Source organism: Falco peregrinus, chromosome 4 (genome assembly GCF_023634155.1).
Source record: "Falco peregrinus isolate bFalPer1 chromosome 4, bFalPer1.pri, whole genome shotgun sequence".
Lineage (NCBI taxonomy): Eukaryota > Metazoa > Chordata > Aves > Falconiformes > Falconidae > Falco > Falco peregrinus.
In genome coordinates, this window is record NC_073724.1 from 101,267,189 (window position 1) to 101,282,439 (window position 15,251).

Below are 15,251 nucleotides of genomic sequence, written 5' to 3' on the forward strand. Positions count from 1 at the left end.
GTATGTTTCAAAATATCTTCATCAAATCAATTCTGCAAAGGTTTTGCTTCTCAGGAGCACAACACTCCAACAGAACAACTGTCCCAGGGAGAAGTAAATAATTTTTCACATTTTATCCTTGTTGATGTTTCAGTTCTATTACAGTGGCAGTTGCTAACTGCTAAATAATACAAGTCACTTGTCAGAAGTTTCTATTAGCATGTTATTATTTCTGCTGAAAAAGGGAGATTAGTTTAGCACCTCAGTTACAGGACCTAGGCAGGATTTCATACAGAAAAACCATCAACATGTGTAGCACAAAGTTTTCTGCTAAGACCAGATAGATAAGGATGGGAATTTTTGTTTTGACTGTTAAAATGAAGTAGCATCAAAATATAGATAAAGTCTGCAGTGCTGAGCTGAAACATTAGCGATAAAATTATCAGATTTATAAATGACAACTATTTCTTTCCTTTTATTTCAAATTAACTTCAAAAGACTTTGTTGTTTGCTTTTTTAAAATGTTCAGTCATGCAACAAAAGCTCTCCATTCTCTGATATTAACTGGTTACAAGATGAAATTGTGTGAAATAAAATTTGTTGTCAGACTAACAGTACACAATATTATGTTAGAAGCAGCATCTAAATTAGGCATTTCCCTTAACAGTAATTAAGATTTCACCAGTCATGAAGTCATAATAAAAAACTTTTCTATGCTATTTATTTGACAAGCATGAAGTTTTCTATTCTTTATTCACAGTTTGTAAACATTCAATTACTCTGACTGAAGCACTAGAAGGACACAGTCCTGCACTGAAAAGTTTGTAGTCTAAAAGGCAGAAGACTGCAAAAAGGATTAAAGCACACAGGTGGCTGTGATTAAGGTCTTTAATGATGGTGTCTTCTATAAATTCCTAGCTAACCATTAGTTTTTACTATTTTTTTATGTATCCTGAATCTTTTCGACTGCATCTCTCATTTATCTCTTTGTTCTCTACTTCTAACAGACTTACTCTCCACAGTGTATCCCCAGCTTTCCAGCTCCCTTAACATCCATCTTCCTTGCCTTGTTCTGGCTTTGGAACAAAATATAATAACAAAACCCCACCATCAGAGAGAGACCACAACACCAATCTTGACTCTGAATGTGGAATTCTTTTTGTTTAATCCAGTAATTCAAAGGAATCTCTTTTCTTCACATGATAGCCATATGCCATGAAGAACACACGTCTTTGTTTTGGGGCAAAAGAAGTAGAAGGGGCTGTCCATAACAATGGGGATTGTTCATAGTCCCCAGGTTATATGATTCATTTCCCAGAGACCGAAGGATCTGAAGTTTCCTCCTGGTATGCACTTCTGCAGAAGCAGATCATAGACTGGCCATCTGATAGTGAGGTTACTGCAGTGGCGTGATAAACTGCTTCTGTTCCCAAGTATGAATGAGAGACAGCCCTTGGAACAGCAAATCTAGCCAGAAATGATGAACTTCATACACAGGAGGTTTTATACTTTTTACTGTCATTCTTGTCTGATCTTTATTCAATGTCCAAATACATACAGGCTTTTATTTTTAAATTACAGACTGCTTTTTTTTAATCAGCTCAGCAACCCAGCTGTAATAGATATTCTAGATATTTCAGCAACCAGCAACTCTCATTCCCGTGTTCACTGACAGACAGTCAGAAGAGCTTAGCACTGAAGATAAGATCTCCTTAGTCATCAAAGCCAGTTCTCTGCCCTTGCAGACAAACAGGACACAAAAATCCCCCTCATAAACTTACTTAATTCAATTCTGAACATGTAAGAAAGTTTGTTTCCCCTTACACTTTCTGGAAAGTTGTTCCAGACAGATCTGTGGATACATTTGTTTCCATAGCTTCAGAGTTAAAAGATACTTGTGTGCAGTTTATTACCCCAGTTGTTCCCGTGCAGCCTCTGTTCTTTAGCATAAACAGTTTTATTTGCTCCTAGCAGTTAACCCAGGATACATTTATAAGCAGCCATATATTTTCTTAGAAGGCATTTTGCCAGGCCGAACAAGGAAAGCCTTTCACACTCTGATCCCAGTGGTGCTATTCTGCACCTTTTCCAAGCCAGAAGTCATTCTTCTTAAGCATTGGCGGTAAGTGCTATGTGCCATACCAACGATGAGATGTCCTGAGCACCTTCTATACCAGCACTGATGCTTCACTACCTGCACAGCCAATACTGCCTAGTATTGTATTTTGTTGTTTCATACCGATAGCTCATTGTTAGCTCCTCTCATGATCATTTCCATTCATTACCTTCTAACTTCAGCCCAAGTTCCTCTTACTGTCTCCAAATCCTGGATTCATCCCAGCCAACTAGTTTTCTTAGGGCTGCGTGCTCCTTGTGTAGACTATGAAGAGATGCAAGCTCTTCCAGCAGGGGTTCAGAACAGAATTGCCCTCTGGAAATGCCTCTTGCTGTCTTTTTTAATTGGCTTCTGGCCAACAGACTTCTTAAGCAGCTGAAGTGAGGTGCCTGTTAAAGGTGGCCAATACAAAGCTGAGTACATGGCACCTCATCCATTCCCTGTGATCCTTGTCCTTAGGGTCTTTAAGCCTCTGCTGTAAGTGGTGAAGATCACCCTCAGTATCAACCATGCTTCTGTTTTATGTCATGGGCAAATTTGTCAGCACAAGATGTGTCAGTTTCATTCGTGGAAACATTAAAAGTTACAAGGCTGAGATGTAATCTGCAGCAAAGTCTGCAAGCAATCTGTTTGCATGCTCCCTTTCAACACTTACCTACTGTGGCCTTCTCTTAACGTATCTCCTTCATGTCCTCCGGTTTCTTGTCTTGCAGTGACCCAGATCATATTTGTCTGTTTTCTTAAGTATGGCTATTCCTTTTAGTAGTCTCCAGACAGCTGGGACATTGCTCTCCAGACAATGGGTTTGGAACACTGAGATACCTGAGCACACTATCCAATACCTGTAATTTTGGGCATCAGTGTATGAGATGTTTATTTCAGAACTTGCAGAACAGCTGCTCCGTGTGCCACCATGCCGGCTGTGCCAATTATCGACAGAATAATTCCTCATAACAAAGTTAAAATCTCCAGCAAAAGACAAAAAGTCATCATTCTTTAAATGCCACAAAATAGATCAGGGGAAACAAACTACCAGTGTCCTGGGTTTTCCTTTTTGTTAAACAAGGTAAAGCCATACGGTGTTAGAAAAACCTTGCTGCAAAATCTGCAACTTGATATGGTGGCTCTTCCAAAGCTTTGGAAGACAGCTATCTTTGGCCAAAATTCACTAATGTTTTGGGGGTTTGCTTCCACTTAAGTTGAGATAATTTCTATTCCCATTATCTGTCCTGCTTTTGCCCCCAAATTCAACATCCTTATCTGTATTGACAAGTGAAGCAAGTGCTCGTTTAGTTTTGAGGGTGTTTCAAGATTATCTTTATTCTTGATCTTCTCAACAAATTTATTTTTTCCTTGCTTTATTTAGATTAATATAGTTGAGAAATGTTTGCTGCTATTTCAAACAACCTTTGAAAGCTCTGGCAGAGCTTGACTTGCTGTCCTCTTGTACTCTTGATATGTGACTCTATTCTGACATTTCAGTGGGAGGTGAATGCTAACCTCTTCTGAAAATCTAGCTCCAGGAGTGAATTCTATCCTCATAAAATTTCTAGCCTCAATCCTGAAGTATTTTCAAAAGCATGCAAGAAATAAAGAAGGTTAATTACCAGTGACTTTAATGTAAGTCATTTAGATATTTTTGAACTTTTTATCCAGGGTGTAAAGAGTATCAGTCACGTAATCCAAATCTTTTGTAGTTAGCTTGTTCTGTATACAGTGATGAAACAGGCATTTATACCTTCCATATTTTAAAGTGTAAAAAGCCTAAAATTTTTCAGAAACAGCTTTCCATGTGTACTGATGATCAGCATAATTTCATTACGCGTTCCTTATTTACCATTTCACACTTTTGTTTTGAGTTAATAAAAAAATTACAACATATCAGCTTGTCATATTTTCACTTGCTGGTTTATCTAAAAATTATCAACATTTGTTTTATTAGAAATTAGTAAAAATTATGGTATTTTAGAATAAAGAACTGCGAAGATCAACACCACCTACTAAATCTTTCTGGGGTTTGTACTAACAATTATAGACTGTTCCTTCAAACTATTTTGAGGCATTGTTTAAAATGAGATACTGTTTCATGATTCTACATTCTGGATTACTGGGGAACCAGCTGCAAATATCCTGTCACTTTTAATATAGGCAATATTTTTCACTTCTGTTTCATATATAACCACCGGCCGTAAACTGAAGATTTAAAATGCTTTTTAAAATGAGGTCTCTTGGTATTTTTCATTGAGTATATACACTGTGATGATTCTGACAGCTGGATAAACACTAAATAGACTTTTTCTTAAAATACAATAACCTTATAGAAATTGGAAAGTGAGAATCTGACATACTCTCAAGGTTATATAAAGACAAAGCAATTAAATACCAAGACTGTACATAAAGGAAAGACTTCTTGTCTCTAGACACAAGCTGCATGTACTGGGATGGAGAGCACAGATGACTTATTCTGCTGGTACCAATACACATGCAGTTCTTACAGATGCTAAAGTATTACCCTTATGGCAGAAGTAAAACATTACAGTTTGGGTCATGGATCCTCCATCTATTGGCATAAAATATGAGTGACACAAGAGAATAAGATTAACTTGACAGCTTCCATCTTGTCTGGCAGCCAAACTGATGACTGGAATGGTTAATTTATTAAAAAGCAGTAATTTCTACACAAGCAGAGAAGGGAAGTTTCATGTGCAGATCTTTTTTTTTATTTGGCATTATATGAGTATTTCATATGGGAAAGCTGTTCTATGCTGCCTTTGGGAGGTGCCCCATCATTCCCAAGCGTCCTGCTTTGAAACATTTTTTGCTTGTTTCCTTTCAGTTATTAAACTGTTCTTATCTCAACCCACAGGTTCTACCTTTTTCTGATTCTACCTGATTTCAGGTTCTACCTGATTCTGATTCTCCCACTGGTGGGAGGGAGGGCAGCGAGCAAGCAGCTGCGTGGTACTTTGTTGCTAGCTGGGATTAAACCGCCACACCAAGCCATTGGACATGTTCTCTCTGTGTCCGTACTCTGACACCTCAGTCCGCTTGGTGAGGATTCAGCATGCTTGTCCACCATATGGCAGGAGTGGTTGTCCCTGCTTTGGCTATCCTGTAGCCCTTGTGCCATGACAACACTGACTCCTTTTAATACACCCTACCCTGGGTGCTCTGCATCACACCCTGTGTGGTGACACTGGCGTGCTCCCTGCATGGGGGAGCGAGTCTGACATGACCAGCCCCTCGCCCCTCACTGAGGTCCTTCTGCTTCCTGCTGCACCTTTGGACCAGTGCCTGGGTTTATTTGGACGGGGGTTGTTTGCACCCTCTGCATCTCAGAGCACGTGGCAGAGATGGGCACCAACGGGCTGCTGTGCTGAGGCTGGACTCAGGGGTCAAACCCCATTCCTGGTAGAAAGGTGGGGCGCTCCTCTACCTGTGCACTCCCCTTTACCCTCCCCAAAATTCCAGCCAAGGCCATGGCCGCAGCCAGACTCCGTTTTACCCACACAGAGACGCAGCTTTGGCAGAGGGCCATGAGTGACTGGTCTGTGCGTACAGGGCAGCCAGGCATACCCTTTTATTCAGACCTACCCTCTTTAGTGCAAAGGCACCACATTCCTAGATCCATGCAAGTATCTGGCAATTGCCCAGCCACACCAGAACAACTTCTTCTGAGGCCACCCTTCCTTGGTCAAGAAGGTCACCATGGTCCTGTACTGCCCAGTCACTCTCACTGATTCACTTACTCAGATTAAAGTGAGAAAAAAATCTTTTTGGCCAGAATGTAACCAAAATACAAAACCCAACGTCTCTTTTAACTGTAACTGTAGTGGTTTGCCAGGCACAGTAGTCTGGAATAACAGGGTAGCAGGGATGGCAAGCAAAATACACCATAACCCAGGTATCTTCAGTATTAGAGAGGTCAGCTCTGGGAGGCTTGTCTTATCTTCAAATTCCCAGAAGTGCCAAGCCACCAAATAGGTGACAGACAGTGCAAGTTTGGTAACTTGCCGTCTGCACATGTTAAGCACAATTATTGAGCCAGCAGTTCCAAATGGCACAACATACCTTGACAGGGAAATGGGGTAGCAAAACAGCTTTAAACAGAAAGTGATTACTGGAGGCTTGACCCTTTGTCTTACGCATACAGGGTATGATGACTTGTGTCTCAGTGGCTTTGTAGCCAGGATGCTCAAGGAACCTGAGCAAGTAGTATTGCCTGGTCACTGAGTCACATCTGGCTGCCGGCAGGACAGGAGGATGTCCAAGTTCAGTGGGGTACTTCTGTATTGAAGACAAAATTGCCTCACACACAACTGATCTTCCTCTGCCAACCAGTTATTAATGGTAATTAATGCATTTATTTTTAAAAGCAAGGTCTGTAAAGAATATGAGATTTAAGCACTCAGTGAAAAACTGTAGATTATCTCTAATGCCTATGGAATCAGTAAGATCTGATGATACATCCTGGTTGAAAATCTAAATTCTGGTACCTACAAGTAGCCCCATGAACACCACTAAATTCAGTAGTCTCCCTCTATTTCCTGTGCCTGCACAGGAACTTGAAATTTGGTACAAGTATAGCTATTGGTCTTATTCTTTATTTCATGATCTAAAATTCTAGACATTTACATGTAATTGAAATAACTGTTATAACCTCTATCATCCAGTATCATGGAAGTGTCTTTCAATATTCTCATGTTATTATTTCAAAAATTTTTAGGGATGCAAAAAGCTTCCAATTTTAATCACTTTTTAAGAAATGTGACTAACAATTTTTGTGCTCTGAAATTGCCATGAAAAGAAACAAAACCAGCAGTAGAATAAGTATTTCATTCTTTCTGGCATTTTGCTCTGAAAAACTAATATGAACCACTGAAAAATGTTATAGCATCTGACCTCATTGAATAGTAATTTACAATGCAAATACATGTAATTTTCCTTAGGCATAGTAGACTCAAAGAAAAGAAAAAAATAAAAAAGCAGTTCTGCTCTGTAAACAAACAAAAAAACTGCCCCGAAACTGCTATTCCAATCTTTTTTTTCTTTAGCAACTCCATTTTCATGAAGATTATATTATAGTGTTGGTTTTCAATGACTATACTGCCAGTCTTATGTGGAGACTTTAAACAATGGTAAACATTAATAAATAATGCTTAATTTTAAGATCTCAAAAGGCAGAAAGTAACTGATTCTTTTTAACAAACCTTTAATTTTCAGTTCAAAATGAATAGGCTTTTACTATCTCTTATGTTTTAAACTGTGGTGAGGAACAGATGTGTTGGTAATTGAAGGTCTCAGTGTCTGTCCCAAGAGAACGACAGCTCTAGGCTCTTTCATGTGTTTGTTGTGAAGTGATGGAAGCAAGGAAGGAGGACCAGAGCAGAGGTGGTAGGATCCATGGATCTGCTTCCCTGGGATCACATGAAAGAAACATGATCATAGGAGTTAACTGTGAAATATGGTTTCTTACCAGCCTCCTGTCGTTGCCCGTGGAGCCCAGTATTCCTCATCTCTAGCTGGCTGTATGCAAGAAACTGGAAAGCATTTTACCAAAAAACTTGGTCTGTGGAATTTTTCTCGGTGATCAAATTATTTTTTTCATTTCACCTCTACTCATTGTTAGTGCTAGTGTGAGTCTTGACCATGGTGTCTCTCAGACATTAAAGATTTACAGTTAGGTGAAACCTAGTATGTCGCACTGAGTAATAATGCAATAAAGCGTTTCTATGTTCTTTTCAAACCTAAGGCAGATACTTCCAGTGGCCTTCCTCCCTTTCAGAGCCTGTGGCTTCATCTCCATTAGGGCTTTGAGCTGGAGCAACAGTGAGCTTGAAGGGAAGCCGTGAGTGTCCTCATTTCCCATGTCTCAGAATTTGCAAAGCAGTTCTGGGTGGGTGCGGACTGGATTTCTTTTGGAGGAAACTCAATGGGAAGCTCCCCTAGCACGTGCATTACATGCACTGCAACCACAAACACGAATAGACATAGGAACCAAAGACTGGCCCTTCAAACAGCTTCAAGCTACATGCTTTGTGACAGTGTTCGACCTAGGAGACCAGACTATATCTAGCCAGACAATATCCCTGAGCCACAGGTTATGTGGGATTAGGGGCTTCAACACCACCTTTATTGGTCTAATAATCCAATCCTTAAATCTAAAATTAGGTGCTTGTGTAGACATACCCTAATTCTCACAGCTAGATTCCCCTCTTCCTAGAGGAGTCATTTTATATACATATATATATATGAGTGTAAGCACAAGGACTATCAGCAAAATTGAAATTATATATTTTTCTACTTCCTGAAAATGCTGTGATGTTGTTATCCAGAATGTGATTTTCCATGAGGCTCTGTTATTCATTCAATTTTCCAGTAGAACTGATTGATACTGAGTGGGTGGCAATCAAGTAACCTGCCAAGGTCACACACTGAGTCATTGCTTTCCCTAAAACTGTACCCTAACACCCTGCTGACTAGCAGTCCTGCTTAATACAGGCAGCCTCCACCTACTAGGAATTAATAGAAATGGCCATATGACTACCAACCACTGAAGCAAAATGAAACAACATTTAACGATCCCCACGTTAATGGATGTAGTTTTCAGGTGCATACTATACAAGGGCAGAAACAATTCTGTCGGCTGGCTTACCAAATAGCGTTTTCTTCTGCGGCAATTGGTCATGTTATTTTATTGGCCAATTTAACATGCCCAATGCACTTTTAGAGTTCATTCAAAAATATTTTATTTTAATAAGGGTGAATAAGTACTTAGAATTAAAAACATAGCCCTGTGCTGCTCTTATTCCTGACCTACTTTGATAAAGGCAAATGTGAAAGTTGCCCTGTGTAAATTATAATGTGTAGAGGAGTGACATTCTTTTGTCTGTGCTTCTTGTGACAAAATTATTTCTTACATTCTTAGTGATGCCTCATCTCCTGCTGCCCAGGTATACTGTTTTGCTCCATAGGAAGTATAATGTGAAGAAAACTACACTTTTGCCATTCAGACCAGAATAACTGAAGTGTTGTTCTTTTTAGTCAGAATTACTGGAAGTATTTCATGCCACTTGATTCTTCCTTGTGCTCAGAATCATCAACTAAACGTATGAGAAAAGGGTAGTGAATGAAGCCTGTAAGTTAAGAGAAAATAATTATGAAATGCTTGATTATGTCACTCAGTGGCACTGTAAGCATACTTTGAAGGTAAGTATCAGCTTAAGGTCCCAAAATCAGGGATGATATAGAGAAAAGGAAATAATCTCTGTCAAATTTAGAAAAATTACATGAAAATAAAAAGAACTTGGCACAAGTTATAAACACTAAATTGTTTAGGTTAAAAATAAATAAATAGTATATTGCCAGATGGCTTTACAGCCATGAGAGAACAGAGACATACAAACTTAGAAAACTCACCTACCAACTTAGAAAACATTCTCTTCAGTGCACAGCAGCATCTACAGGTACAGGACCCTTCCCTATCCCCTCATTATTCCTGCACATGGAAAAGATGTAAAAGAAGCCATAAAAAAGGTTGTGATCAGAAACAGTCACAGGAAGCCCACTACTCCTTGTTCTGGGTCTTTTTATGCTGTCATGGTCACATTTTGCATTGCAAGGGGAGTAGTCCATCCTGGGGTAGTGTCCAAGAGTCCTCCAAACCTAGAAAATCTCCAGCCTTACCCAGAGACATGCCCCTCATCCAGAATGAGGTAGCACCGCTGCAGCCCATCACCTCAGGTGAGCGGGTCACTGAGCTGTATTTCTACCAGGGGATCTCTGCTCTGAGGTTACTCTGCTTTTCCTGAGAATGCTGCAGACCTGCCAATCAGACAGTAGAAATATCAGTCATTTCCATGAAACCAACCTGTCACCCAGTGAAAAACAAGTGCAGGACAGAATGTTCAAAGATAAACCACAGTTTTTTATTATGCTGTAATTCATGCAACTGTCCATTTAAAAGGCATTGACAAGACCAGAAGTATAGCTTTGTGGAAAGGAAAATCTGTCTTCTTGTTGGGAAAGAAAAAAAAAAAAAAAGTTTGGTTCAAGTAGAGAATAAAGAAAGCAGCCACTTTAAGTCTTTAAATATCCACATTATTTTACCTATGTGATTAAAAAAAAAATGTACATTCATTTTTTCCCTTGACTAATTAAATGCAATGCTTTCAAATGCAAATAGGCAAGTAAGCAATGCATCTCTTAGTGAAATTAACATGATACAAGGTTAAGGCACCAAATTAAGGCAATGATCTTTGGAAATGCTGACTATAAGTGTCTGTTTGCCTGATACTCAGTGTGCAATCACACTGTGGTGGGTTGACCCTGGCCGGACACCAGGCGCCCACCACAGCCGCTCTGCCACCCCCCTCCTCAGCCGGGCAGGGGAGGGAAAATACAGCAAAAGGCTCCTGGGCTGAGATGGGGGCAGGGAGATGGCTCAGCAGGTGCCGTCATGGGCAGAACAGGCTCGACTCGGGGAAATTAGTTTCATTTCTCGCCGATCAAATCTGAGTAACGAGAAATAAACCCGAATCTTAAACCACCTTCCCCCAGCCCTCCCTCCTTCCCAGGCTGAACTTCGCCCCTGACGCCTCTCCCTCCCCCCTGCCAGCGGCGCAGGGGAGCAGGGCCTGGGGGTTACGGTCGGTGCCGCCCCCGCCGTCCCGGCCGCTCCTGCCCCTCGGGGGAGGGTCCTCGCCCCCTGCCCGGCCCCGGCGCGGGGTCCCCCCCCACGGGAGGCGGCTCCCCCCCACGGGAGGCGGCTCCCCACGGGCTGCTCCAGCGGGAGCCCTTCCCAGGGGCTGCAGTTCCTCACCCCCGGCCCCAGCCCCTCAGGCCCGGCCGGCCCCGGCGCGGCCCCCGCGGGGTCCCCGGCCCTGCCCGCAGCCCGGCCCCGGCCCGGGCTCCTCCCCGCGGGGCCACGGGCCCTGCCCGGAGCCGGCCCCGGCGCGGCCCCCGCGGGTCCCGGCCCCCTGCGGGCACCCCCTGCCCGGACTGCGGGGGGGAGCGGCTCCCCCGCGGGCTCCGTGGGCTGGGGGCACAGCCTGCCCCGCCGGGGGCTGCCCCGCGGGCTGGGGGAGCCGCTGCTGCGGCGCCCGGAGCCCCCCGGCCCCTCCGCACCGCCCGGGGCTGCGGGGCTGCTGCGCTCACGCAGTCTGCTCCGCTCTCCTGCTGCAGTTGTGGAGGTTGTGGGGTTTTCCCCCTTCTTAAATACATTATCCTTGAGGCGCGACCACCATCACTGAGGGGCCAAGCAGTGGGTCCCTCTGGGAGCCGGCTGGCACTGGCTCCATGGGCGATGGGGGAACCTTCTGGCAGCTTCTCACAGAAGCCCCCCTTGTAGCCCCCCCCTCCACTACCAAAACCTGCCATGCAAACCCAATACATGCTTAGAAAACATTCACAAACTGACAGGTTGTGCCTGACGGTTTTGAACACCTACCTGATAAGCAATTCCTTATTAATCTTCAGCATCTCTTCTCTCAGTGTTCTGTTTAAATCCAAATCACCAAGAGGTATCTCCTCAGCCCAAGCGTTTTATGTATTATGTCACATAGTATGTGGTGCCTAACATTGCTCTCGCTCCAGAACAAGAACTAAATATTTCTTGTTATTCCAAAGATCTCTAGCCATTGCTGTAATTTGAAAATGTATTTCATTGTCTCTTTGTAACAGATTATTTATTGTTAGATCTTACATTGACACTTTGTTTTCAATCACTCTTGAAATTTGCTGTGCATATTCTTATGGAGAATTCTTATGAACAGAACAGAGTTTTCACGATTCAAGACACACTCTGTGACATTGTCACTTTAGAAATTCCTCCGTAGACCAACCAAAATTAAGAAGAATATGGTAATCCAAGCTGTTCAGACCTACATAAGTTTCAGACTAGCCTCATCTAAGGGACCTTTCAGACACCTCAGCAGAGTGTTCCCGAACAGCTGTGAATGTATGCAGGGTTATCAGTTTCAGCTAAAACAAGTTAATCATCTGAGAGGTGATCCAGGAGGATATAAAAATAGAAACAGGCTGGTTTTTTTCTACATGCCTCCCCCTCTTGGGCTGCCTAGCAGTACAGGAACTGTGGAGAACCCTCTAGCTCCAAAATGGGAGAGAGGGATTAATAATGCTGCTTTACCAGGAGATCTCTGCACCTGCTGTGAGGGGCCATACATTCCCTTCGTCACTCACTGTGGTGCTCCAGCTGCTGAAGGTCTGGGGTGTTTTTAGCTCATTTGCTGTGTTGCTGCATTCAGAATTGTTTTGTGTGGACAAAGAGCAGAAATGGATCCCGCAGAGAAAAGCAAAAGTGAGGAGGCCAGGAATTTCAGATGCTGTCCGGGAATATTTTGCAGTCCAACCAGTTAAAAAAAACCAGCCTGCCTAGTGGACTGTGTGCTTTGCCGCAACGGGGTATCTAAGTCTATAACAGGATTTTTTACAGTGTTTACTGGAGCCTTTGTTTTCTCCCTTACAAACAGATCAACTAAAAACTGATCCTATCAAGGAAGTACAAATAATTTATTCATTAACATAGTTACTAAATAGGAATAAGTCCATACAGAGAGCTATTAATGAGAATCTTATCTCCTAAAAATATTTCTGCAGAGAAAAATAGAAGTAGCCTATCGTGTGTGGATGTAATAACGCCCCCAAAACAAGCAGATCAAAACTTCCAACAAGAAGCAGAAAGTCTGTTTGAAGTTATTTTTTTCACTGGAGAACTATGATACAGGTCTTGTGTCACGGATAAAGACTAGTAGCCTTATGAATCTGGGGTCAATCAGATCATTTACCAAACAGTTATCAGTTACAGCCTAAAGGGATGCTCTAAAGAAAGAATACCTGAAAATGCTTCATTGTTAATGCAGTAGATAATATTCAAAAAGATTTAAAATGAACCAACTTGCTTGAAAAAGACATTTTCAGATTCTGAAATCTTTCCAGAGCTTTGTCCCTTCAAAGACAATAGCTGGCAGGCTGCCTAAGAATGTGAATGTGATAAAGAGAAAACTATTACATCTGGCACTTCTTTTGCAGGAAACTGTGACTCCTATGTCTCATTTTTCTGCTCTGCTTGATAATATAATTCTCATGAAAGGAATACATGGAACTATAATGAAAAATTAAATGATTGTGCATTGAAAGATAAAGTTATGTGAAACTCCATTGTTTCAAAGTACTACACAGTGCTTTAGCAGTGTGGCTGTCCATTGAAGTCAAGATGACTCATTTGCCTCCAGATATTCACACTATCTTGAGTTGAGTTCAGTTGAGTCTTAGCCTCTGTCTACCTGGACATGCCTCTAGGTGAGTAATTTCAGGCTCTGTTCATTCATGGGGCAAGTGTCACAGAACTGCATCTAAATTTTACTTCTAATCACAGGCAAAGCCCATTCAGAAAGGGGATGTGTGATACTCCAGTGTTAAAAGTTCAACTCCTCTTTCCTGTTCCACAATAAATTTCTGCAACACCTGATTCTCCTTTAAAAATAAGAAATATGAATATATGCAAAATATTTCTAAAAAATAAAAAGTACAATCTGCAACTATATTGGGATATTATTGTTGTTATCAATCCATCAACTGCAGGCAAGCTGCAGGTTTACGTTTAGGTATTTCTGGGAAATAATTTATTCAAGTCTCAATCCAAATTGTACTAATTTCATCGGCATTTTTTTATTGACTACGGTGGTCAGCTTTTGAATAAACCCTTAACATCTCCCATTAGATGAGTACACTGAGAATTTCATCTGCCTCATTTATTAGAAGAAGCACTGAGTAATTTTTTCTTATGCAGTAGCATCAAGTAGCATTCAAATCTGGAAAATAACATCAAGTGTCAGAATATGTCTATTTCTCAAAACATGGAAGCATTTGGAAACACTTGAAAACCTCTGTACTAATGAGGGCAGAGTGCTCTTTGCAGGCGAAATGTCACCGCTGGGGAACTCGATCTCCTGCGTGCTCCACAGCGGGGTGTGCTGCCCAGTCTCCTGTGGGTAAGTAAAACTCTCCCACTGGGTTGCAGGACTACAAGATGAATAATGTGCTCCAGAGTCAGAGAGAAACAGAAGGGAATCTAAGAGCTGCAGAGTACTCCAGCCATGATGGAGCACAAGACCCAAGTTCAGGTGTCAAAGATTGATTTCATTTAGACACGTCCTCAGAGCACTCAGAATAAAGAGCAGCTTCAGGGCAAAGCCCTTCAAAACAAGTGCTATCTGCCACTGAACCCAAACATTGCTCTTCAGGAGACAAACCAAGTGTCTGTATTTTTGTGACATTATAGCTGCTAGATTCATTTTAAGCTAATCTGGCAAGTTTTGCAAAGAATAACAAGGGGGAAAGATCAAAGTCATTTAAAGGTATTCCCGAACTCATAAATAACAGTTTCTTGTACAGATAGATGACATTCAGGGACTGAGTTAAAAAGATCAAATCAGCATCACTACTATATGACCCCAAGGAACAACAATTCAAGAACTTCTCCTTGAGGGACTGCTTCAAGGCTATAAGCAGCTTCAGATCACTGGTCTTTACAAAATAGTTATTTTATGTGGACCTGATGAATAACACTTCAGCCAGGCTAAGGCCAGCTCCAGTACATGCTTATCCTATTACTTTCACCTACGCTGACAAAAATTATGCTTAAATGTCAAATAAAGAAATATATTTCTCTATGAATGTCTGTTATCTTAGGATGAAAAAATGTCAGTCCTGCCAAGAGTAGCAAAGATAATGTAATGTGGAGATGTAAGTCAAAAATATTGGAACATTAAAATCACATTACTAATTATATTTACAGTAATATAAGTTATAGCATGGAAGCACTTTACAGCTGCCAGTAGAAAAAAGAGAAAAATTATTGCAATAGAGACAACAGCCTGACCTGGGACAACACAACCATCACAGTCAGCTGGACAAGTAAATAGGACAACTGGGAAATGACAGTTATATGACCAACTTTACTTTTAAGGCTTGAGGATAAAGACATTTTCTATTTTGTAAAGACTCCTCACTTCAGAGAAAAGGTAAATACGTTGTATGTTAATGACTAGGAGTTGCAAAAACATTGAATAAGGAGCTCTTAGTCATAAAATGAATGAGTTGTGGAATCCAGTTTCTTGTAAATGCAGTGGAATCA